This window comes from Pristis pectinata, chromosome 2 (assembly GCF_009764475.1).
Source record: "Pristis pectinata isolate sPriPec2 chromosome 2, sPriPec2.1.pri, whole genome shotgun sequence".
Taxonomy (NCBI): Eukaryota; Metazoa; Chordata; class Chondrichthyes; order Rhinopristiformes; family Pristidae; genus Pristis; species Pristis pectinata.
The window spans coordinates 138,689,632-138,713,295 of record NC_067406.1 but is presented as its reverse complement, the minus strand read 5'-3'; the positions used below and the strand labels follow the sequence as shown (position 1 = coordinate 138,713,295).

At 42.9% G+C, this 23,664-nt stretch overlaps 1 protein-coding gene across 4 annotated transcripts in view; it reads right to left on the bottom strand.

Annotated features, from left to right (window-relative positions):
* grid2 (glutamate receptor, ionotropic, delta 2) overlaps positions 1–23,664 on the bottom strand; it is a 930,013-nt gene that overhangs the window by 122,387 nt on the left and 783,962 nt on the right. The window lies entirely within an intron of this gene.

Genomic DNA, 23,664 nt, shown 5'->3' with positions numbered 1-23,664 from the left:
TGACGCTATTACAGCGCCAGCGACCTGGGTTCAATTCCGGCCGCTGTCTGTAAGGAGTTTGTACGTTCTCCCCGTGTCTGCGTGGGTTTCCTCCAGGTGCTCCGGTTTCCTCCCACACTCCAAAGACGTACGGGTTTGGAAGTTGTGGGCATGCTACGTTGGTGCCGGAAGTGTGGCGACACTTGCGGGCTGCCTCCAGAACACTCTACACAAAAGATGCATTTCGCTGTGTGTTTCGATGTACATGTGACTAATAAAGAAATCTTATCTTATCAATGGAGAACAAAACTCTGCAGGTGGAAAAACCTGGAATCAAAGCAAACAATGCAAAAACATTTCAGCAGGTCAGGCACTACCTGGGGAAAGGAACAGTTAACATTTCAGATTGATGAATTGTCATCAGAGTTGGCCATTTCTGATGCAAATTGGAAAGATTGACTATTTGAGGGTGAGATTACGGTGATATTAATAACACTCAGGTTTAATGGTGGAAGCTACTGTGTGCAATTCTGGTCCCCCATTACAGGAAGGATGTAGAGGCTTTGGAGAGGGTGCAGAAGAGGTTTATCAGGATGCTGCCAGGATTAGAGGGTATGAACTACAAGGAGAGGTTGAACAAACTTGGGTTGTTTTCTCTGGAGTGTTGGAAGCTGAGGGGAGAACTGTTAGCAGTTTATAAGATTACGAGAGGCATAGAAAGGGTGGACAAGTCAGAATCTTTTTCCCAAGGTAGAAATATCAAGTACTAGAGGACGTGATGTTAAGGTGAGAAGGGGAAAGTTTTAAGGAGATATGCAGGATAAGTTTTTTTACACAGAGAGTGGTGGGTGCCTGGAACGGAATGCCGGGGTAGTGGTGGAAGTTGATACGATTGTGGCGTTTAAGAGGCTGTTATGACAGGCACATGAATATACAGGGAATGGAGGGGTATGGATCATGTACAAGCAGAAGAGAAGTTGTTTAATTTAACATCATGTTTGTTGCAGATGTTGTGGGCTGAAGGGCCTGTTCCTGTGCTGTACTGTTCTATGTTCTAAATAGTACTGTGACTGCCCCTCAAAGAGCCAAAGCCTAGTTATATGTTTGATTAGGGAGACTTATTCAGTTAATTCACAGATTCCCTGTTTCCCTTGTGCTTTCACCAGCTCACACTCAGTAACCTTTGCAGCTGGAGTTTCTGGGGTTAAATTCAAAGTTGTGATGGACACAACTGGTGTTTGAAATTCTGTCTTCCTTTGTGCAAATTCCACTGGCATCAGGTGAGTTGAGCTGAGAGGACCAGACCTCATCAAGCAGTCGTTCCAGGCTGAGCACAAGAAATGTTTGATAATACTGAAACAACCTATCAACAGTGAATTGCATTGGCAAATGGCAAAGTATTTACCAAACAAAAGAAGCACATGTTAAATCATGAAACCCAACTGCCAAGAAGGTCTGTAGCTTATTTAAACTTTTGGATTATTTTCACTGTCACTGTTTAAAAATGAAGTATTGCCCATTTACGACAGAGATGAGGTCACCTCAGAACCCACGGAATTGGAAGGGAAGCAAGTCGTCTTCAATCCCAAGGGAACACTGATGGAGAGAAGCAGATCTTTTCCTCTAATAGGGGAGGAAAGCCTCAATCTGGCCTAAGTGTGACTCCAGTCCTTCAATAATATGTTGCTTATCTACTGCCCTCTGAGGTGGATTAGCTGTTCAATCAGTTGAATCAGTAATTCACAGGAGACGATTGGACTAATATCTGGAGTGGGCATGTTGTCTTACGAGGAAGGCTCGGGCAGACTAGGCTTGGTTCTGTTGGAATTCAGAACAGAGAGAGGGGACAATTGGAATAATCGATCCTGTGGAAGTCTTAACAGGGAGCATGTGGAAAGGATTCTCAGTGGACATCGGTATCTATCGTCTATGCCAGCTCTGTGAGTGACCTCATCAGTCCCATTCCCCCACATTTCCCTATAACCTATTCCCTTTCACATGCCCATTAACACTCCATCCCCCCCCCCCCCCCCAAACCACCCACACTGGGTGAAATTTGATAAGATAAGATATTTATTTATTAGTCACATGTACATCGAAACACACAGTAAAATGCGTCTTCTTTTTGCGTTACTGAGAACGTGCCCGCAAGTGTTGCCACTCTTCTGGCGCCAACATAGCATGCCCAAAGCACCTAATCTGTACGTCTTCTGGAATGTGGGAGGAAACCGGAGCACCCGGAGGAAACCCACGCAGACACTGGGAGAACGTACAAACTCTTTACAGACAGTGGTAGGAATCGAACCCCGGTCGCTGGCGCTGTAATAGTGTTATGCTAACTGCTACACAACCGTGCTGCCAATTAAACCACCAACAGCATGTCCATGGGATGTGGGAGGAAACCAGACCACCCAGTGGAAACCCAGGGAGAACATGTAAACTCCACACAGAAAGCACATAGATCAGGATCAAACCTCAGTCACTGGAACTATGAGTCAGGTGTACCATCTGCATCACCACTGTGCTCCGTTCAAAACAAGAACTCACTGTTTAAATGCAGGGGGTTCCTGACACATAGATTGCACATAGATGCAATCACAAGGAAAGCGTCTGTACTTTCTTGAAGCTTAAGGAGGTTCAGCACATCGCCGAACACTCTAACAGATGTATTCTTGAAAGTATCTTGACTGGTTGCATTATGGTCTGGTAAGCAATTCGCATGCACAGTTCAATAAGAAGCTGCAGGGAGTAGTGGATTCAGCCCAATACATCACAAGCACATCCCTCACCACCATCGGTAGTATCTATAGGAGGTGCTGTCTCCAGAGAGCAACATCCATCATTAAAGATCCCCACCATCCGGGCCATGTCATCTTATCACAGCTATCATCGGGCAGGAAGTACAGAAGCCTGAAGTCCCACACCACCAGGTTCAAGAACAGCTACTTCCCTTCAACAATTCGGTTCTTGAACCAACCTGCACAACCCTAATCACTACCTCTGTATCACCACACTATGAGCACTTTGATCACTTTGCATGACGATGGACTTTTATTTTAGTTCTAATTGTGTTCTTTCTTGTAAAATTTGTGCATAATTCATGTTGAATTTATGTTTTTCTTGTGACTGCTGCTTATCTGATGAAATGTGCCTGTGATGCTGCTGCAAGTAAGTTTTTCATTGCACCTGTGCACACATGTACTTGTGTATATGACAAAAAATCTCAATTTTGACTTTGACGAGATAAAAATGAGGTTGATTTTCTTTTTCTCTCAAAGGATCATGAGTCTTGGAACTCAAGACCCTTTGAGAGAAAAAGGGTGGTGGAGGAAGAGACCTTGAACATTTTTAAGGCAGAGGTAGAGAGGATCTCGACAGGTAAGGCGGTGAGAGAATGGATGGGAATGTAGAATTGAGACTACAATCAAATCAGCCGTGATCTCATTGAATGGAAAATGGCTTGAGGGGCAACTCATGCTCCTAGTTTGTATGTTTGTATTTCTTCACAACCTTGGCTGATCACCACTTAATCACCATTTGTAATTTTGGCCATGAGACCACTCAAAGTAGGCGTTTGATTTACAAAGGATCTACTAGACCCAGTAGTAACTTGAATGTATATGGATTATGAGATTTGATTTGAACATGAGGTAGGATTAATGACCGATTTACACTGGTTCCTGATTTCATTTTCTTCAATAAATATTTATCTGACGTGCCCTTTAGTCCTTCGATCAGATTTCTGAATTCTAGCCACAAATTCATAACCCATTGGAGAAATGATGAGAAAAAGCTTGAATTTTCTCACCTTCACCACTTCCTCAGCCAGCACCACTGCTACTTGGGCCATTCAGTTTCCTGTGGTCTCCACCCCATCACAGACATCCCTCCGTTCTCTCCTCTCCTCCCCCTCTCCACAATGCTTGCTGTCTCACTTCTGCAGTTCTGGTGAAAGGTGAACATGAAGTATTATCTCCTCCTCTCTCCACAGATGCTGTCTGACCTGCTGAACACCTCCAGCACTTTCTGTTTTTAGTTCAGCATCTACAGACTTTTTTTTGTAGGACTGGCAATCTTCTTGCCTCAAGAATAGGACTGAAGCAGATGTTTTTTTAATGACAATGTGATAGTTCCATATCCACCTTTAATGGCATTTTGATGCCATAATTTACTTATTTAAATTTAAATATCCTATCTCTCTGGGACCAATTTAGCCCTTTGGACTTCTGGTCTAGTAACTGAAACAGAATCCTTCTCTGCATCATTGACAAAGTAAATCAATATAGACTTCCATCATTAGTGGTCATTATCAATTTCTATGTTATGTTGCGACTTCACAGCCCCTCTCCTTCCCACTGTCACCTCTGCCTAACAGTTTGACTACTTCCTTTTTTAAATTTAGGTGCATCGCATTCCTACGTGCAGATTTGTTTGATGTTACTGGGCTCGTTACTTGGCATTCATCAGCATTACAGGTAATTTGCCAATAACCAAACTAAACTCCAAGTGTCAAGTGTCTCTAGATCCTTTCGGATAATTAGCTCTTCAAAATAACGTGCCTTCCAGCATTATCCAGCAACACCTGCCAATATCCATATTAGGCATTATGTAATAATTTGTAACACTGAATTGTACAGTGGAAAATGTGCAGAACCTGTCTCAATATACATCAAATTTGGCCAAGCACTTATTCTGACTCATTAAATACTTTCAGCATAATTCTTTAACACTTACAATGCTCTCTCATTTCTTATAATGACCGGTTATCCTATGTTTATACCTGCATGGGATCAGTTGCAAGTATTTCAGTTAACTCTCTCTGTCTGCATGACCTCTAGAAACCTCACAATCCTTCAAGGTCTGTGGGACAGACCTGAGCTGATTATTCCGCCGTGAACTGCAGGCTGCAGCACAACATGTCCCGGAATTATGCTTGTCCACGTCCAACGGTGGTGTCCGAGATGAGCTGGGGATTGGATGCTGGTTCACTTGATCTCCTGCTCCCCTGCTGTACCTGTCATTGAGTCCAGGGCTAACTGATGTAAGAACCTCCACTCCATTCCAAGCCCTGAGTGGAAATGTACGGAAATGCACACCGTTTACCTATGTTACTTTTTTTAGCTGTTTGTATTACTGGCTCCTTTCTTCGGGCATTTTCAATTAAATTGTATTTTTAAATTTTTAATTTTTTTGAATTAAAAGAAAAGTTATACAGGTGTGGTTAACATTCTGTTACTTTCAGAGACATTTAAAATTAATTTCAAAAGAGCTGCCAAAGACGTTCAGGGTGTTCTGGAGGAGACACCTCTGCCTGGGGTTCTCGCTGCTTGGAGCCCAGTCTGCCTCTTTGGTGTTGCATCTACTCAGCCTGCCCATTGCATCAGGAAGAGGTTAGTGCAGGTGGGCAGTTTCCTACAAGCACGCCATTGACTGCACATCCATAAGGTCCTCCCAAGGACAACCAAGACTGCTCATCAATTGCAAGGGTTTCCCTCAGTGAGCAGCTGGTGTGCAAACACCCAAATACCTTCAGCCAGGTGGGTGCAAATTTCCCTGGGTGGGTGCTATGATGCTGTTGTCCAAGCTCATTGATCTCACATCTGGACTTGGACAACAGATGTGCAGTAGGCAGCAAAGAATCCTCACTGGAAACTTGGCTTCAGAAACCCAAACAAGACTGGAATGAGTGGCGTATGATCACCAGAAGTTTGATTCAAGGGGGCTTCAGGCGCTTGGACGGATCAGTGGCCCAGCCAGGGAGAATGGTTGTGGCTTGGCTCTACAGGAATAACAAGGCAAAGAGCTCAGATCTTACTCCAATATTTGCTCCCTGTTTATGTCTGAACAATACTTTTAGAGTAACTTTCACAGTGCAGTATGTGGCCTCACAGTAGAGACTGGTGCTGAAAATGGGCAAAGAGTTATAATGAAAAGGAAAGGATAGTTTTCTGGAGCACCATTTCATACCTCGGGTTGCCCTGCTGTGGCTACTGATGTCTAGACACTTGAGGCAATGTAGGATACACAAAAGACAATTTATCTGCAGCAAGCCCCCGCAAACAGTGGTGAGATGATGGCCAAGTAATCAGCTCTCAGCAACACTGATTGAGAGGAAAACTTGCACAAGGACATTGGGCCAAACTCTTCTACTTTTCCCTCAGAAACTAGAATGAGATCTTTCCATGCATCCAAGAGAAGGAGAGGGTTTGGCTGAATGAATTATTTGAAGGATAGCATCTCCAGCAGTGCAGCATTCCCTCAGTTCTGTGCTAAACTGTCAGTCTAGAACTTTGTGCCCCTCGAATAGGGACCTGAATGTGAATGAGGAGCATTTGATGTCTCTGGCCTGAATTCAGAAGGATGAGGGTGGGATCTCATTGAAACTTACCGAATACTTAAAGACCTGGATAGAGTGGATGTGGAGAGGATGCTTCCATTAGTAGGAGAATCTAGGATCCGAGGGCACAGCTTCAGAATAAAGGGATGTCCCTTTAGAACTGAGGAATTTCATAGAAACATAGAAACATGGAACCATAGAAAAACTACAGCACAATTCAGGCCCTTTAGCCCACAAAGCTGTGCTAAACATGTCCCTACTCTTGAAATTACTAGGCTTACCCATAGCCCTTTATTTTATTCAGCTCAATGTACCTATCCAACAGTCTCTTGAAAGACCCTTTCGTATCTGCCTCCACCACTGTTTCCGGCAGCCCATTCCACACAATTTCTTCAGCCAGAGGGTGGTGAATCTGTGGAATTTGGTGCCACGGAGGGCTATGGAGGCCAAATCACTGAGTGTACTTAAGGCAGAGATTGGTAGTTTCTTGATTGGTAAGGGGGTTAAGGGTTATGGGGAGAAAGTGGGAGAATGGGGTTGAGAAAAGAAAAAAAAATCAGCCATGATTGAATGGCAGAGCAGACTTAATGGGCTGAATGGCCTAATTCTTCTCTTTCTCTTATGGAATCCACTGTTTTCTTTTTTTTATTTGAAAGCAGAAGCTGTGGGTTAATACAATATTGAAGCAGGAGATTTCAGTCTGGGGGAGTGACCCCCAGCTATCAGTACCTGCCAGTTTAACTCACCCATCCCACTCCAAGTGTCACCCTGTGGTCTGCATTGTTACAATGAGACCTAATGCAATCTCATCCCCCCTGGACATGCTGCAGCCCGCAGGACTCAATATCTGAGTCCTTCAACTTCCGATAACTTGGTCTTTCTTGGTCACTTGGACATTTCTGCTTGTGTTTCTCTCTTTGTTTTCTCTTTCCTTTGTACATTCTGGCTTGCTGGACATGTCCCAGTTGGACAAACTGCACACCCTTACCTGGTCTTTGAGTTACAGAGTTAAACAGCATGGAAAAACAGGCCCTTCAGCCCCAACATCTAATGCCCACAAGGATGCCTTCTAAGCTGGTTCCATTTGCCTGCATTTGGCCCATATCTCTCTAAATCTTTGCTATCCATCTACCTATCCCAAGTGTTTTCTGAATGTAATTGTACCTGCTTCTACTACTTCCTCTGGCAGCTCATTCCATATGCAAACTACCTTCTGTCTGAAAGGTTGCCCCTCAGGTCCCTTTTAAATCTTTACCCTCTCACTCTAACCTCTAGTTTAGACTTCCCTGCCCTGGGAAAAAGACTGTGACGATCTACCCTATCTATGCCCCTCATCAGGCCTCCATCATTACCATAGCGACTACACATCAGGAAGGCATTGATTGAGGTCACCCCTCAGCTGCAGGGAAAAGAATCTCAGATCAAATCTCATTTGCTCCTCATAACTCAAGCAGCCCAGTCCAAACAATACTCCTGTGAATCTTTTCTGCATCCTCTCCAGCTTAATCACATCTTCCTATAGCATGGCGACCACAATACTTCAAAAGTTTGGTCTAACCAAATATTTTTACAACTGTAACACGATGTCCCAACTCTTGCTTTCATTGGCTGTGGCACTGAGTACAAACATGCTACACGCCTACTTCACCACCCGGTCTACCTGTGTCACACCTTTACCACATTATTAACACATTACACAGGCTAAGGAGCTTAACTGCCCATTTAATGTCTACATCATTACGCTCTATTACAGACATTTCCTTTGTTCCACCCATCACCTTGGTTTGATGAAGGATCTTCAACCTGAAATGTTAACTGCTTTTCTTTTTACAGATGTTGCCTGACCTGCTGAGTTTTTCTTGCATTTTCTGTTTTCGTTTTCGAAACTTCGGCAGGACAGAACTGGGAATGAGTAAATTGGGCTCAAAGGAATGAATGTTCTCCGATCAGGTATCAGCTCAAGTTAGACTGTGAATGACAGTAACATTTCATAAACCTACATGGACTCTTACTCTGATCTGAGTGCGTTAGGAGAGAGACACACAGCCTTTCTTTACACACTGAAACAAACAGGCAGACTATTGTGTGCAGTTCTGGTCCCCGTACTACAGGAAGGATGTCAGTAAGATTGAAAGACAGCAGAGGATATTTACAAGAATGTTGCCGGGTCTTCAGGAGTTGAGTTACAGGGAAAGATTGAGCATGTTAGGACTTTATTCCTTGGAGCGGAGAAGAACGAGGGGAGATATGATAGAGGTTTACAAAATGATGAGGGGCATAGACAGAGTTAATGCAAGTAGGCTCTTTCCACCTAGATTAGGAGAGAGAAGTACGAGAGGACATGGCTTTAGGGTGAAAGGGGAAAGGTTTAGGGGGAACATTAGAGGGAACTTCTTCACTCAAAGAGTGGTGGGAGTGTGGAATGGGCTGCCATCTGATGTGGTAAATTCGGGCTCGCTCTTAACTCTTAAGAGTAAATTGGATAGATACATGGACGAGAGAGGTCTGGACGGGTATGGGCTGGGGGTAGGTATATGGGACTAGCAGAATAATGTTTCGGCACAGACTAGAAGGGCCGAATGGCCTGTTTTCTGTGCTGTAGTTTTCTATGGTTCTGTGGTTCTACTTCGTCGTGTCTCATATGAGATTGCAAATCTGCACTGTGACTTCAGTTAATCTGAACCACTAACCTCTTTCCTCACATGCTGCTGGAACTGAAACATTAATTTAATCCCAACTGATATCTTAATGCAGTGAAGATTCATCACAGTGTCAAATTTACAAAGGAAAGTGTGAGATAAATAATTCTGCCCAATGCAGATTTGATGGCCGGGCTACCATTCATCAGATACTGCACAGTGGCAGCAGTTCAGGAATTACCCTACCTGTATTCATCTAATGTTCAGAAGGCACACAATGAAAGGTTTCTTTCACTTTGGTGTGTTTAATGACAACACAGATATAAAGAATGAAAAACCACAAGGCTATTTTACCTGAAATTGAATACAAGATAGTTATCTATTTGACAAAGGATGTGATAGAGTTATTTCCAATGATTATGATGAGGTGATTCCATTTGAAGAACTTTGTAATATCATTATTTTACCTACCTTGAATACTATGGTATTATCATAGTGAGTGACATAAGGGGAATGTAATTATTTGATCTGGCATTAAATTCTATAGCTTGACATTGGTGATAAAATATGCTGTTCTGCCTATGAAAAAGGCTGTAAAGAATTAATTAGAGAGAGGAAAAGGCTGAGACATGTGATAACACATTGTGCGAGCACAGCTATTCACTTCCTGAAGGTTTTACTGGCAAGTTTTTCAGTCTCCTGATTTTATTTCATTGAAATTGCAATGGAGATGACATCACTGGATCATGACTTTGAATCTGGAGGGGACACTTTCCCCTTCGTCACCAACCCACCAGATCAGGTTTGAATGTGTCCGTTGCGGGGGGTAACAAGCAAAACAGGAGAACAGGAGGACAGAAACCTTCTCGAGGCATGCTCTGCCATTCAGTAAAATCATGGCTCTGTTCTTGGTTCAACTCCTACCTTACATCAGTTGCAGAGAAGTTGTTGGAGAAGATTCTGAGGGACAGGAAAGGCAGGGACTGGGTAGCAGGAGTCAGAATGGTTTTGTGCAGGGGAGATCATGTCCCACAAAATCTGATTGAATTTTTTAAGGAGATAGCCAGGAAGGTTGATGAAGGAAGAGAGGTAGACATGGTTTACATGGAACAACAAGCATGGTTTAAATGGAATAACGAGAATCCTGATGCAGGGGTTTGACCTGAAATATTGGCGAATCCTTCCCCCCACAGGTTGCTGTTCAACCCATTGAGTTCCTTCAGCGAGTTGTCTGTTGCACCATCTTCCAGCATCTGTGGTCTGTTTGTGTCTCCATGGTTTACAGGGAGTTCAGTAAGGCTTATCAACAAGGTCCCGCAAGGTAAGCTGGTCCAGAAGGTTAAGGGATAAGAGATCCGAGGTGTATTGGTAAACTAGGTCCAAAAATTGGACCCAGTGATAGGAGGCAGAGGGTCATGGTGGAGGGTTGTTTTTCTGATTAGACGTCTGTAACAAATGGTGTACCATGGGGATTGGTGCTGGGACCTTTGTTTATATATAAAATGACTTGATGACTTGATGAGCATGCAGACAATCTGATTAGTAAAGTTGCAGATAACAACAAAATTGTAGATAGTGAAGGTTGTCTAAGTATACAGTAGGACATAGATCAGTTGGAATGTTGGGTGGAGTTGTGGGAGATGGACTTTAATCCAGATAAGTGTGAGTTAATGCACTTTTGGAAGTCAATTCCAGTAGGACATATAGAATAAATGGCAGGGACTTAAGGAATGACTGCCCTCATGACCTGCCCATCCCTTCCCCTAAAATCATGACCTGCCCATCTATTCCCCATCTCCTTCCCTTTATTCCATGGTCCACAGCTCTCTCCAACAGGATTCCTTCTTCTTCAGCCCTTTGCCTCTTCTACCCTTCACCTCTCAGCTTCTTACATATCCCCCACCCACCTACCTTCCCCCCCCTCACCTGAACTCACCTATCACCTGCCTGCGTGTGCTCCTCCCCCTCCCCCTCCCCTGACCTTCTTATTCTGGCTTCTGCCCTCTTCCTTTCCATTAAGGGTCTCTATCCGAAACGGCAACTGCTTATTTCTCTCTGTAGATGCTGCCTGACCTGCTGGGTTCCTCCAGCAATTTGTGTGTTGCTCCAGATTCCAGCATCTGCAGAATCTCTGGTGTCTGCAATAGGAGTATTGATGTACAGAGAGAACTTAGGGTGCAAGTCCATATTTCACTGAAAATGGTGATGTAAGTAGATGGAGTTGTGAAGAAGGCACTTGGTATGCTTGCCTTCATAGGCTGAGGCATTGAGTATAAGAGTTGGGAAATCATTTTACAACTGCACAAAACATTGGTGAGACCACACTTCGAGTATTATGCACAGTTCTGATTGCCACACTACAGGAAGGATGTGGCAAGAGTGTGGAAAAGGTTCACGAAGAGGTTGAGGGCTGCAGTTATAAGGAGTGATTGGATATGTTGGACATTGTCACAGGATTGGAGGAGGCTGAGGAGTGATCATACAGAGGTTTACAAAATTATGAGGGGAAATGATAGGTAAGATAATCAGAGTCTTTTTCCAAGGGCAGGGGAGTCTAGAACTAGAGGGCACAGGTTTAAAGTGAGAGGGGAGAAATTTGAAGGAGATCTGAGCGGTATGTTTTTAACACAGAGGATGAAGAATATCTGGAATGAGCTGCCAGAGGAAGTGGTGGATAAAGATACAATTACAACACTTAAAAGGTATTGAGGCAGGTACTTGGATAGAAAAGACACAGAGGGATATGGGCCTAATGCCAGCAAATGGGATAGATGCAGAAAGGCATTACAGTCGGCATGGACGAGGTGGTCTGAAAGAGCCTGTTTCTGGGCTGTATGATTCTATAACTCCATGATCTCCACTTTCCTGCCTTCTCTCCTCAGCCCTTGACTATCTTATAGTATAAAACTTGGTCAGTCTGAGCCTCGAAAGTAATGACTCAGCAGCCACTGTTCTCTGGGGTACAAAATTCCACATTCATCTCATTTTTAAAAGGGTGATTCCATATTCTGAACCTGTGCCCTTCAATTCAAGAGCCACACAGCACAGAAGTATCTAGTGAGAAGATAGTGGACAATCAGAATACCTAATGGAACTACAATTCATAATCATGTAGAAAACTATATCATCTCCTTTCTGAAATGGAATAACTACCACCATTTTAATTAGCTGTCTACACCATTCGTAGTGGATAATGAATGGACCTTATCCTTTCAGCCTTGGTTAGTATATTGGGTGAATTTTTCTCTCTTCCCTGTGTAATCCCAAGGGAACAATCAGATGGCCAGTTTGCTTTTATATTCCATCTGAAAGATGCCACTTCCAATGCCAGCTGAGATTATGTGCCCAGGTGTCTGTGCAAGATGATCCTTTAACTCTCAATGTGCTCTGTGAATGAACACACTTTTACAGAACCTCTTCAGAGGATCCCAAAATGTTCAGTGAATCTTTTCTGAAACATGAAGAATTATTTATCTATTTAGTTATCCATAAGATTAGACGTCACCAGCAGGCCAAACTTAATGCCCTTCCCTGCCTCATCCTCCACCAGTTACATGCCAGCTACGTTACTCTGGGCCTTGAGATACATTCACACCTCACCATATAAGGATGGCAAGGATGCTGGTGAGCCAAATGGGTATTTACAACAATCAGTAGGTCCGTGGTCACCACAATTGATGTGAGCCTTTTTTTTGATGTTCTACAAATGATTTCATTACTTTAATTTAAACCTCTGAGCTTCCGCTGTGGAGTCAGTGGATACAATTTGTGGATACAAGTCGTGAATCTCAGACACCAGGCTACATGCCTCCTGCATGTTATGTGGGTAGAGGCAACATCCTCTGTGTGGACAGCAAGATTCCATAGATAACACAACAAATGACCCGTTCACTGCAGTTTCTTGCAGGATATGCATGAGCTGGAAAAGTTAACTTTGCATAATGATACAGTATCTATTATGCCCAGATGAACAGGCGTGGTTTAGTTTAATATATCAAAAGCAGAATAAGCCCTCATTATTACATTGAAGTGTCAGCCTAGATTATATGCTGAAGTCACTGAATGAGAGCTGGACCATTGACCTTCCAACCCAGAAGCAAGACAATAACCACTACACTGTAGGTGCTGTTTATAAGCTTATAAACCAACCTGTTCATTAACAGATCAGCATTAATTGCAGTGCTTTGCATTCACTGCTCACAATGCAATGCAGAAATCACAGACAGCTTAGTAGAAAAGCTTCGTTCAGTCTGCAAGGGTGACAGAGGTTTAATTCTTCATCCACTCCCACTCTGACCTTCTACACTGTTCCAAAGATGCCCAACATAAACTGGAGTAATGACACCTCCCCTTCTGTGGGCAGATGTGGCCTTTGGGACTTCATATTGAATTCAACCATTTCAGATAACCAGCCATTTTTCTTCACAGTTGCTAGATATTTTAGGTTCAATTTGTTCCTTGTCTTTTTTCTCTTCTGATCGGCATTTGCTTAAAATAATAGTTACCATGGCAACTTCAAAAGAAAATCAAGGCTACAGACCAAGTGCTAGTAAATCGGATTAGTATAGATTGGGACTGCATGGTCAGTAGACACATGGTGGGCCGAAGGGCCTGTTTCCGTGCTGTGTGACTCTACGACTGCAGACGTTGGAAACCTGAAATAAACAAACAGGAGATGGTGGCAACACTCAGCAGGTCAGGTATCTCCCACCTGTTGTGCTATCAACAGTTTCTGCCTGTACTTTAGCAACTGCAGTGTTGTCTTTCCCATCAAATTCAAAGAGCAAAGCATAGTGATGAAAAATTACCATTCCGCTGAATTAATAAACTTCTCCAAATGTGGATTAAGTGACATTGGGGCAGAACCTTCCTGTTCAGGTTCAACACTACATGTTGCTCTTTGATAATTGCACTAAGGAATGGGATTGAGCTTTCTAGGATCGGAGAGTCACTGAAAGTGCCAGCTGGTTCTCCTTGACCTGAGTGCCTTGCTCAGTCATTTCACTGTGCTCTTTTCTAAGCAACCACAAGAGATGCACACCTCTCCTTTTACCTTTTCCCTTCTCACATCCAGAGACTCGAACAACTCTTCCAGATGAAGAGCACTTCTTCCAATCTAATGTGCTGCTTTCAGTGTTCAGAATGTGGTCTCCTCTGCACTGGAGAAACAAAACGTAGATTGGCTTACCACTTTGCATTTAGGGAACATGGATAACCACGAGCTTCTGGTTATCCCTGCTACTTTAATTCTCCATCCCACTCTTGTCTATGCCTCCACCATTGTACAATGAGGTCCAACGCAAGCTTGAGCAACAGGTCTTCTGTCTGGGCACATTGCAGCCTTCCAGACTCAATAACAGATATCTACAACTGCAGGCCACTTATTTTCTCCATCTGAATTGGAGACGATCAGTCCACCTATGGTTTGGTTCAGCTTTTCATTCACCGTTAGCCCTACAGCTCCACATCTCATAAGCTTTATGTTCCGTTGTTTGTGTTCTCAATCTCCAAATGGCCCCATGAACCTGGAGACTCGATGTCCTGCCTTACAGCCTAGTCCCTGAGCAAGTCTGGCCTCATCTTATCCAAGATATTCCCTTTGATTTCTCCATCCTTTCTCACCCTCTCTGCAACATAAGACCAATGATTTTCTCTCTTTCGCAGTTCTGGCGAAGGATCTTCAATCTGAAACATTAACTTCATTTCTCTGTCCACAGCTAGTCCTTGACTCGCTGAGTGCTTCCAGCATTTGCTGATTTTATTTTGCCGTGCAATGTGCTTGTTCAGTAAAATGTCCAGAAAGTATGTGCCTGACTGATTGTGGCCTGGGCAGGGTTAGCTCAAGAACAAGGGAGCTAATCCAAAATTTAGAGCAAGGATTTGCAGGACTGAAGTTAGAAAACCCTCTCTTCACACAAATATGGAAGCCGCTTCAACAGGGGGCAGTCGATCGTGGGTCAATTGTGAATTTTAAATCTGAATTGAAAGATTTTTGTCAACCAAAGGTGTTAAGTGTTATGGAGAAAAGAACGGGAAATGGAAGGAGGTTGTAGATCACTCATGAGCTCAGTGAAAGGGTTCAAGTGGTAGCATGGTCTTGCAGTTCTGGAATGGGTGGGGAACGTGCAGAGGACCAGACCCCACTTCACAATCCCAGAATCAGATAAAAATTAAAATTCCTCTCTTGTTTTGGGCCGTTGCATGGATGCACCTGGCTGTTGTGACACTCACCCCTCCTAAAGCTGGCAAATCTAAATTCCAGGTCACGGACCTTGCCGAGTGTCACGATGGTTCTTCATACCTTTATGCTTTGTGTTTACACCACATACACTTCCACAATCTCAGTAGTTAGAGGTAATACCTATGAAAGTGATTTTTGTGACAGAGTAATCATATCTAACTGCAGAAAACATCCACAAGTATTTGAGCATCAGTTCTTTGGTAGTTCAAACAAATAGTTTAAGAAGTTCTGTGGAACAATTATCAAATTATTGCCAAACTATAATGCGGTGGTATCTATTAAGGTTGTGCAAATGGAAGGCATTGCTTCAAATATCAGTTTAGCTCAGTGGTAGAGCGCTTGCCTGAGAACCAGGAAGTTGTAGGTTCAAGTCCTGCACCTGCCTTTGACCCAACCCAATGATGTTGAGAAGAAGTGTTACACTGTGATCCCCATGCAGCAGTTTCATGGAGTTCTGTGTCTTGTCCTGGCCAACATCCAGCTCTTTATCAAACATCTTCCTCCAAGTAATTTCTTTCCTTATGGCTCTGCAAATTCGATTCCCTCAAGTATCCGTTCAATTCCCTGCTACTTGACTCAAGAACAATAACAAAAGAAAATAGGAGCAGGATTAGGCCACCAGCCCTCTCAAACCTGCCCCGTCATTCAACATGAACATGGCAGATCTATGCTGACCTCTTCTGTGCTAATTTCCTATAACGTTCAACTCAATCTTTCAAATATTTATCTATCTCCACCTTAAGTGTATCCAGTGATCTGGACTCCACCACCCTCAGGGGCTAAGAGTGCCACTGAGACTCCTCTCAACCTCCTCTGTCCTGAGGAGAACATCCCCTGCTTCTCCAATGTAATCTTGCAGCTGATATCCCTCAACTCCAGAACCATTCTACTAAATCTATACCGCATCCACTCTAGGACCTTCACATCCTTTGTGGAGTGTGGTGATCAGAACTCATTTATTTATTTTTCCAGATCTGGCCACTGCTCACAGCAACAGGACATTATTGCCCAACCTTAATGACCTTTGAACTGAGTGACGCACGAAGGTCACGTCAACACATTGGTTGTCTGGAGTCACATCTAAACCAGGCCAGGTACGGTTGGCAGGTATCCACCCTGAAAGGCATTAGTGAACCAGATGGGTCTTTCCTAACAATCTAGTAATTTTGTAGTCATTATTACTAATGGCTATTTTGTATTTTCAGACAGGTCATAAGAACAGAAGAAATAGAAGCAGGAGCTACCATCGGGGAGGAGGTACAGGAGCCTGAAGGCCTGTACTCAATGGTTTAGGAACAGCTGCTTCCCCTCCGCCATCAGATTTCTGAATGGTCCATGAACCCATCAACACTACCTCACTATTCCTTCTTTTTGCACTTTTATTTATAGTAATTTTATATCTTTGCACAGTACTGCTGCTGCAAAACAACAAATTTCTCTTGATTTAAGTCAGTGATAATAAATCTGATTCTGATTCTGCCATTCAATAAGATCATGGCTGAACTTTTACATCAGCGTCACTTTACTGAACAAGTGGCATAACCCTTGATCCCCTCAACATCCACATAGTTGTTGCCTTCTGTCTTGAGTATCCTCAGGGACTGACCCTCCATGGACCTTATAGGTAAAGAATTCCAAAGATTCACTTCTCTCTGGGCAGGGGTGAACGTAACTTTGATTTTTTTTACTGGTCCACTCATCTCACTAATAATACCAATTTAAAGTCAAAGTTGAGTTTATTGTCACACGCACAAGTACATGTATGTACAAGTGCAATGAAAAACTTACTTGCAGCAGCATCACAGGCACATAGTGTCATATAAGCAGCATTCACAAGGGAAATATAAATTAAACATAAATTATACAAATTTTTTACAAGAACACAAATTAAAACAAAAAAACTCCATTTTAATGCAAAGTGATCAAAGTGGTCATGTTGTTGCTAAACCGTAGTGATTAGGGTCTGGTACAATAGATACCTTCCAGCCATTTGGTCCTCACAGATCTTTAACTCACTTGTACTGGTTATGTCAGTCACTTTCTTACCAGTACACTATACAAGATTAGCCTCACCCCTGCCTCTGACTGAAGAAGCTTCTCACCTTGTACCGAATGGACAATCCCTTACTTTGACCCTGAGACCCCTAGTTCTAGACACCCCATCTAATGGGAATATCAACTCCGCATCCACCTCAGTATTTTGTACATTTCAATGTGATCACCTCTCATTCTTCTAAACAGAAGAACGTAGATCCAGATCATCAGCTGAATTTAAACTGCATCACTGGGATTTGGACTCAGGTCTCTGTATTGTTAATCCAGGCCCCTGTATTACTAGCCTGGCAATTTAAACTCTGTGTCACCACTAATGTTTCATAACCTCTTTAACTTTTCTCTGTGCCTGAATTTATGAAGCCTGAATCCCATTTGGTTCACTGATATGTTCCCAATATATCTACCACTTATAATACAAATATATCAAGCAAATATATCAAACCAATTTTTGGACATGCTTGCAAGTCCCTCCATTCCTGCTCATCTTTTAGAATTGCACAATTTAACCTATTTCATCTCTTCTAAGATACAGACACACTTTGAGCCAAACCTGCAGACCGCCACACAATGCATTTCCAACCTGGATATTGCCAATACCCAAACAGAGTTAAGTAGCAAGATTTTATAGTCTAGTTTGAAAAGGATCTTGTTTTAATGCAGTTTATTCAGGGAAAAATGAAACAACAGCGCCTGGTGTTAAAGATTGACTTTTGAAGCACACTGTTCCTTTCAAACTGCACCTCAACACTAATTTTAGCTTCATTTGCCAATGATGTGTGTGAAAGTGGCAACTGCTATGATGTGCAGATTCCAGTGCAGCTCCAGGTGATATGAAAGCTTGAAGAAAGCCCAGGAACCCAATTTCCTCCAGAAACAATGGATGTAATGGTGTAACAGCAAATAAATTGAAGGCAATTCAAAAGCGAGAAAGGTTGCTGTAGTCTGTTCTGTGTTACCTTCATATTAGCACTCAATAGTTTCCAACTGGCAAACTGTTACACAGGATCTAAGAACTGAAAATTGCAGAGCTATATTTGAACAGTTCAATGCGATTATAATTGTGTTTTAGATTGCTTCCTTCCAAGGCTCATAGAGCTGGGAAGGTTAAATGACAGCCTTTGGAAAAGCTAATGATTTGCGAATGTCCATTTCAGAAGAAATTTGTGGTTTTATTGCAGGATGACAGTGTTCCTGGTAAGGCCAATGTTTGGTGCCCATCTCTTGATTGCTTAGATAAATTAAACCAACAATTCAAAACTTGTCAGAACTGAAAAGTTATCAGCAGCTGAGGAGATTTTTTTACTCAGACTTGGTAAATTTTAGTGGAAAATCTTTATTTCCAAATAAAACTCAATGAGTGAGAATATAATTAGTCTTGACACAGGCTATCCACATCCATGTTAAGTATTTCTGACAATGTTTAAACTTCTCCTTGCTGCTACAGAGGCATTTGTCAGAGACGATTAATACCCAGTAATAATGTTAGGTCATAGAACAGTGAACTTTGGGAACTATGATTCATGAAGCGGCAGTCTAGCCAGACTGTGTGTCCATGAGAAAGAGCAAAATATAGTTAATCTGCCACAGAGATTAATTTTTAATCTGTGATTTCAGTAGGCCAGAGGTTGGTATTTTAAAACTGAGGGAATTAAATTCCATAGCCACCAATAACAAGTGTAGGGATGAGATTAACCCACGCTTGTTCAGTGTAATTAGGCAACATGCTGAGTTTGTCATGTCTGCTAATTATAATGATTGTAGTGGCCAACCAGCCCTGACTACACTGTTCATTGCCCAGCAACCTCTGCAAGGGCTCAGTGTTGTGAAAGGTTAGTGCCAGGTGATGCTAGTGCACTTACAGATAGTCTGTCCTCTAAAAGATGCACCATGGCTGGTAGAAGTTCTGTGACCAAAGTGTTCTGGGAAACTGCAGTGCAGTATAGTAGTGGGCATTGTTGGCATTGTGGTTAATACCTTAATTTAACAAAATGATTTTAATCTTAGATTAATGTTTTAATCTCAGATTTAACATTAGTAACTGTCACAGTTGTTGATATTTGGAGTAAACTGCTCCAAGTTTCTTCGTGAGTGTGTGTGCGCGTGTGTGTGTGTGTGTGTGTGTGTGTGTGTGTGTGGATGAGTGTCTATGTGTGTGCCTGTGTGAGTATGAGAGTGTGTATGTGCATGTGTGTATGTGTGTGCACGGTAGGTAGTGTAGCGGTTAGCATAATGCTGTGACAGTGCCAGCGACCTGGGTGCAATTCTGGCTACTGTCTGTAAGGAGTTTGTATGTTCTCCCCATGTCTGCGTGGGTTTCCTCTGGGTCCTCCGGTTTCCTCCCACATTCCAAAGACGTACAGGTTAGGAAGTTGTGGGCATGCTGTGTTGGCGCCAGAAGCATGGCGACACTTGCGGGCTGCCCCCAGAACATTCTACGCAAAAGATGCATTTCACTGTGTATTTCGATGTACATGTGACTAATAAAGATATCTTCCTTATGTATGCGTGTGTGTGTGTGTGTGTGTGTGTGCGCGCATTTCCCAGCTTCAGTCCCTGGAAGGGACTGGCTGCAGCTCTGCGTGGTATATCCAATGATAACCCTGAAAGGTGACGGAGCACTGACCTGCACCTGCAATTGGTCAGGAAACTCTTCAGAGATGTGCTCAGGTGGCTGTGGGAGTGAAAGGCTGTGGAGAGTAATTCCCTCAAACCTGCATGAGTATCATTACTGTTCATTGACTTCACAAAAGTATTCAAAGTCAGTCAATGAGTGATGCATTTTGGAAAACTAAACAAGGGCAGGACATACACAGTGAATGGCAGGGCCCTGGGGAACAGAAAGACCGAGGGGTACAAGTACATACTTCCCTGAAAATGGCGACACAGGTGGACAGGTGGTGAAGAAGGAGTATGACATGTTTACCTTCATTGATCTGGGCACTGAGTACAAAAGTTGGGACACCATGTTACAATTGTACAAGACGCTGGTGAGACCACACTTGGAGTATTGTGTGCAATTCTGGCTGCCCAGCTATCGGAAGGATGTGATTATGCGAGAGAGGGTGCAGACAAGAGTCACAAGGATATTGCTGGGATAAAGAGAGACTGGATAAACTGGGATTGTTTTCCCTGGAGTGAAGGAGGCTGAGGGGCATAGGTACAATGGAGAGTCACCTTTTTTCCCCAAGGTAGGGAAGTCTAAAACTAGGGCATAGGTTTAAGTTGAGAGGAAAGATTTAAAGGGTATTTAAAGGGCATACAGTGGATAGTCAGATGGGCAACTTTTCACACAGAGGTTGGTGGGTGTATGGAATGAGCTGCCACAGGAAGTGGTAGAGGCAGCTACAATTACAACGTTTAAGACATTTGGACCAGTACACGGATAGGAAAGGTTTAGAGGAATGTGAGCCAAATGCAGGCAATGGGACTAACTCAGGTAGGCACCATGGTTGGCACGGATGAGTTGGGCCGAAGGGCCTGTTTCCCTGTATAACTCTTATGACGCTAATATATTTTCAGATGCCATATTCTACTAACTGCAGCATGTTCAACGGCTGCTAAAGACAGAACACCCCTATCATTCACCTACTAATAATTAATCCAGCCAGATATCTAACACTTACATGTTGTAGCATACCCTCACACATCTACTGCACATCTCACACTTTGCATCTATTGTGGTGACCAGAACTGAACACAGAATTCTAACCATGGCTTTCCTGGTGTTTTGTACTGTTTTTAACATGACCTCCCTGCTCTTATATTCTATATCTTGGCTGATAAAAATAGTATCACATATGCTTTCTTAACCACCTTATCCACTTTCAGGAAACTGCACTCCAAGATCCTCTTGTTCCTTCTTAATCTCCCCATGTAACATGTATTCTCTTGTCTCCCCCTAAATATTTTACTTCACTCTGATTTACTCCCCCACGGATTTCCAGTTGCCAACTAGTGCATTGACATGTCTTCCTCATTTTCAATCACACAGTCAATTTTGGTAATGTTTATAAGCTCCTGAACCATTCAAGTCCAAAGCAGGGATCTAATGCACTCCTTTTAGAAGAGAATTTAGGAAGCACACACTCAGAAGAACTGGGAACTGTTCACTATACATACCAACAATTGGGTCAGTTGTTAATGTTAAATCTGAGATTAATAAATTAATCCAAGATTAATAGATGTTTGTTAACCAAAGGCATTAGTGAATGCAAAACAAAAGTAGGTGCATGATGTTAGGTCAACTATGATCCACTTAGTCGGCAGTCCAATTTCACGGTTCCTGTAATCCCCAAAGAAATCTTGCCCAAAGGAAGAAACACAAATTGGTAATCTGCTGATCTTCCTGATGACAGAAACTGCCCTATTTATGTGTTTGCTGTTGTTCAGCGGTTTGCACTTTGAGCTATCTTGCGGCTTCAAACCCCTTTCAAAGAGATGAGCGCAGGACTGCGGACGTGCTGCAATGTTACAAATTCTGACACAAGAGAGTGCAGATGCTGGAATCGAGAGTAATAAACAATCTGCTGGAAGAACTCAATGGGTCAAGCACTGGTGTCCTGATGCAGCATTTTGACCTGAAATGTCAACAATTTCTTTCCCTCCACAGAATACTGCCTGTCCCGCTGAGTTCCTCCAGCAGGTATTTTGTTGTTAAAAATGTTGTCTTTAGAAAAGTCATCAAATCGAAGTTTGCTTTCTCAGTAGATATAAAAGATCCCATAGTGTTACTCAGCAGTGAAGTTCTTCCCACCCCATTTATCTCTCAAGCAACATCACCAAAACAGAATTTCTGGTTGTTATATGATGAAAATTGGCTGTTCTCTTTCCTACTTTTCAACAATGACTACACTCCTAAAAGAAATTTGGCTGTTAAGGTGCCTTGGGGACTCCAGAGGTCACGAAAGTTGCTGCAGATATTCAAGTCTTCCATTATTTGCATCTGTCAGAGAAAAGCAATGCCAGCAGTTCAGTGCAATGTAATATGTGACATAACTAAAACATGCAAATGCATGCACGTTGGAAGAATATAAACCTAAATGGGCTGGAAGTAACTGTTGGCAAAACACCATTACCCTCAGGCACCTTGTACAAATAAAATGATTTTATCAAGCTTTGTCCGAATCAGATTGCCCATTTTTTTTTAATGGGAGCATTGGAAAATATCCTCAGGGGAAATTAAATGCAAATTTCAGTCAATGTGCAGGCAGCCATTTTTCAGCAAAAATGATGACAGAAGAAAAGAAAATGCAATGTGTCCAACTGCTCTGAACACTGATCGCAGGGCAAGATAAATTATTTGCACTGATGGAGTAGTTCAGTGTAATTGAAGCAGATGAAAACAGATTCGATTGGCTGCAATACTTGGTGTTGATGAGATGTGGGTTTATCACGTCAGCTGCCATTTCAACACAATTTCATATCCAATAAAATCACTTTGTGATGACTGTGCACTTTACTCAGACACTGAAGGTTGTGAATCCCTTATTCTCCCAAGCTCTCGCTCAATCAGTTCAGCTGCTTCCGATCCAAGTGCCAAATTCCAGCAGATGTCATTTTTGTAGAGAGCTCCTGATGGAAGCGGAAGGGACTCAGAGAGGAGGTAGCCAACTCTGACAACACCTTTTACATCCATGGCTTCTACCATCGAGAAGAACATGGGCAACAGATGCATGGGAACACCACCACATGCAGGTTCCTGTTTGTCAGCATGAGTGAGTTGGGCTGAAGGGCCTGTTTCCGTGCTGTATAACTCTGTGATGAACTCTACAATCATCCTGACTTGGAAATATATCACAGTAGCTTTATTGTTGTTGGGTCTCAATCCTGTTCCCCTACCCAGTTGAATCTAACAGCAAAGGGGGAGCATCATTACCAGAAGGACTGCAGTGTTCTCATCACCAACTTCTCAAGGGCAATTAGTGGTTGGCAACAAACAGTGGCCTTGCCAGTGTTGTCCAGATCCCCGAAAGGTTAAAAACAAAATGCATGATGATCACTACCCTATCTCTTCTTTGGAGAAGCATAGTGTCTGAGATTGTGTAGAATTAAGGAGACGGGGAAAGTCTGTGGCTTCTCAATCCAACTCACGATGCCTTGGTTCTGCACTGGACCACAAGGTCTCCAAGTTCAAGTCCCTTGGGATCGAACAGATTTGGAATAAGGATCTATCTGGATGATAGATACTGATCTTTGTCAATCTTTAACAATTATATTTTGTGCACCTGATGTATAACCACAGGATTACAGGCAATTTACAACACCAAGGACAGAAGAGCACAAAAAGGAGCAGAAATAGACCACCTGGCCCCTCAGGGCTGCTCTGTTATTCAATATAATCATGATTGATCTGCCTCAGGCTTCATATGGTCAGTTCCTAATGCCCTCAATTTTCTGATCTTTCAGAGAATGTA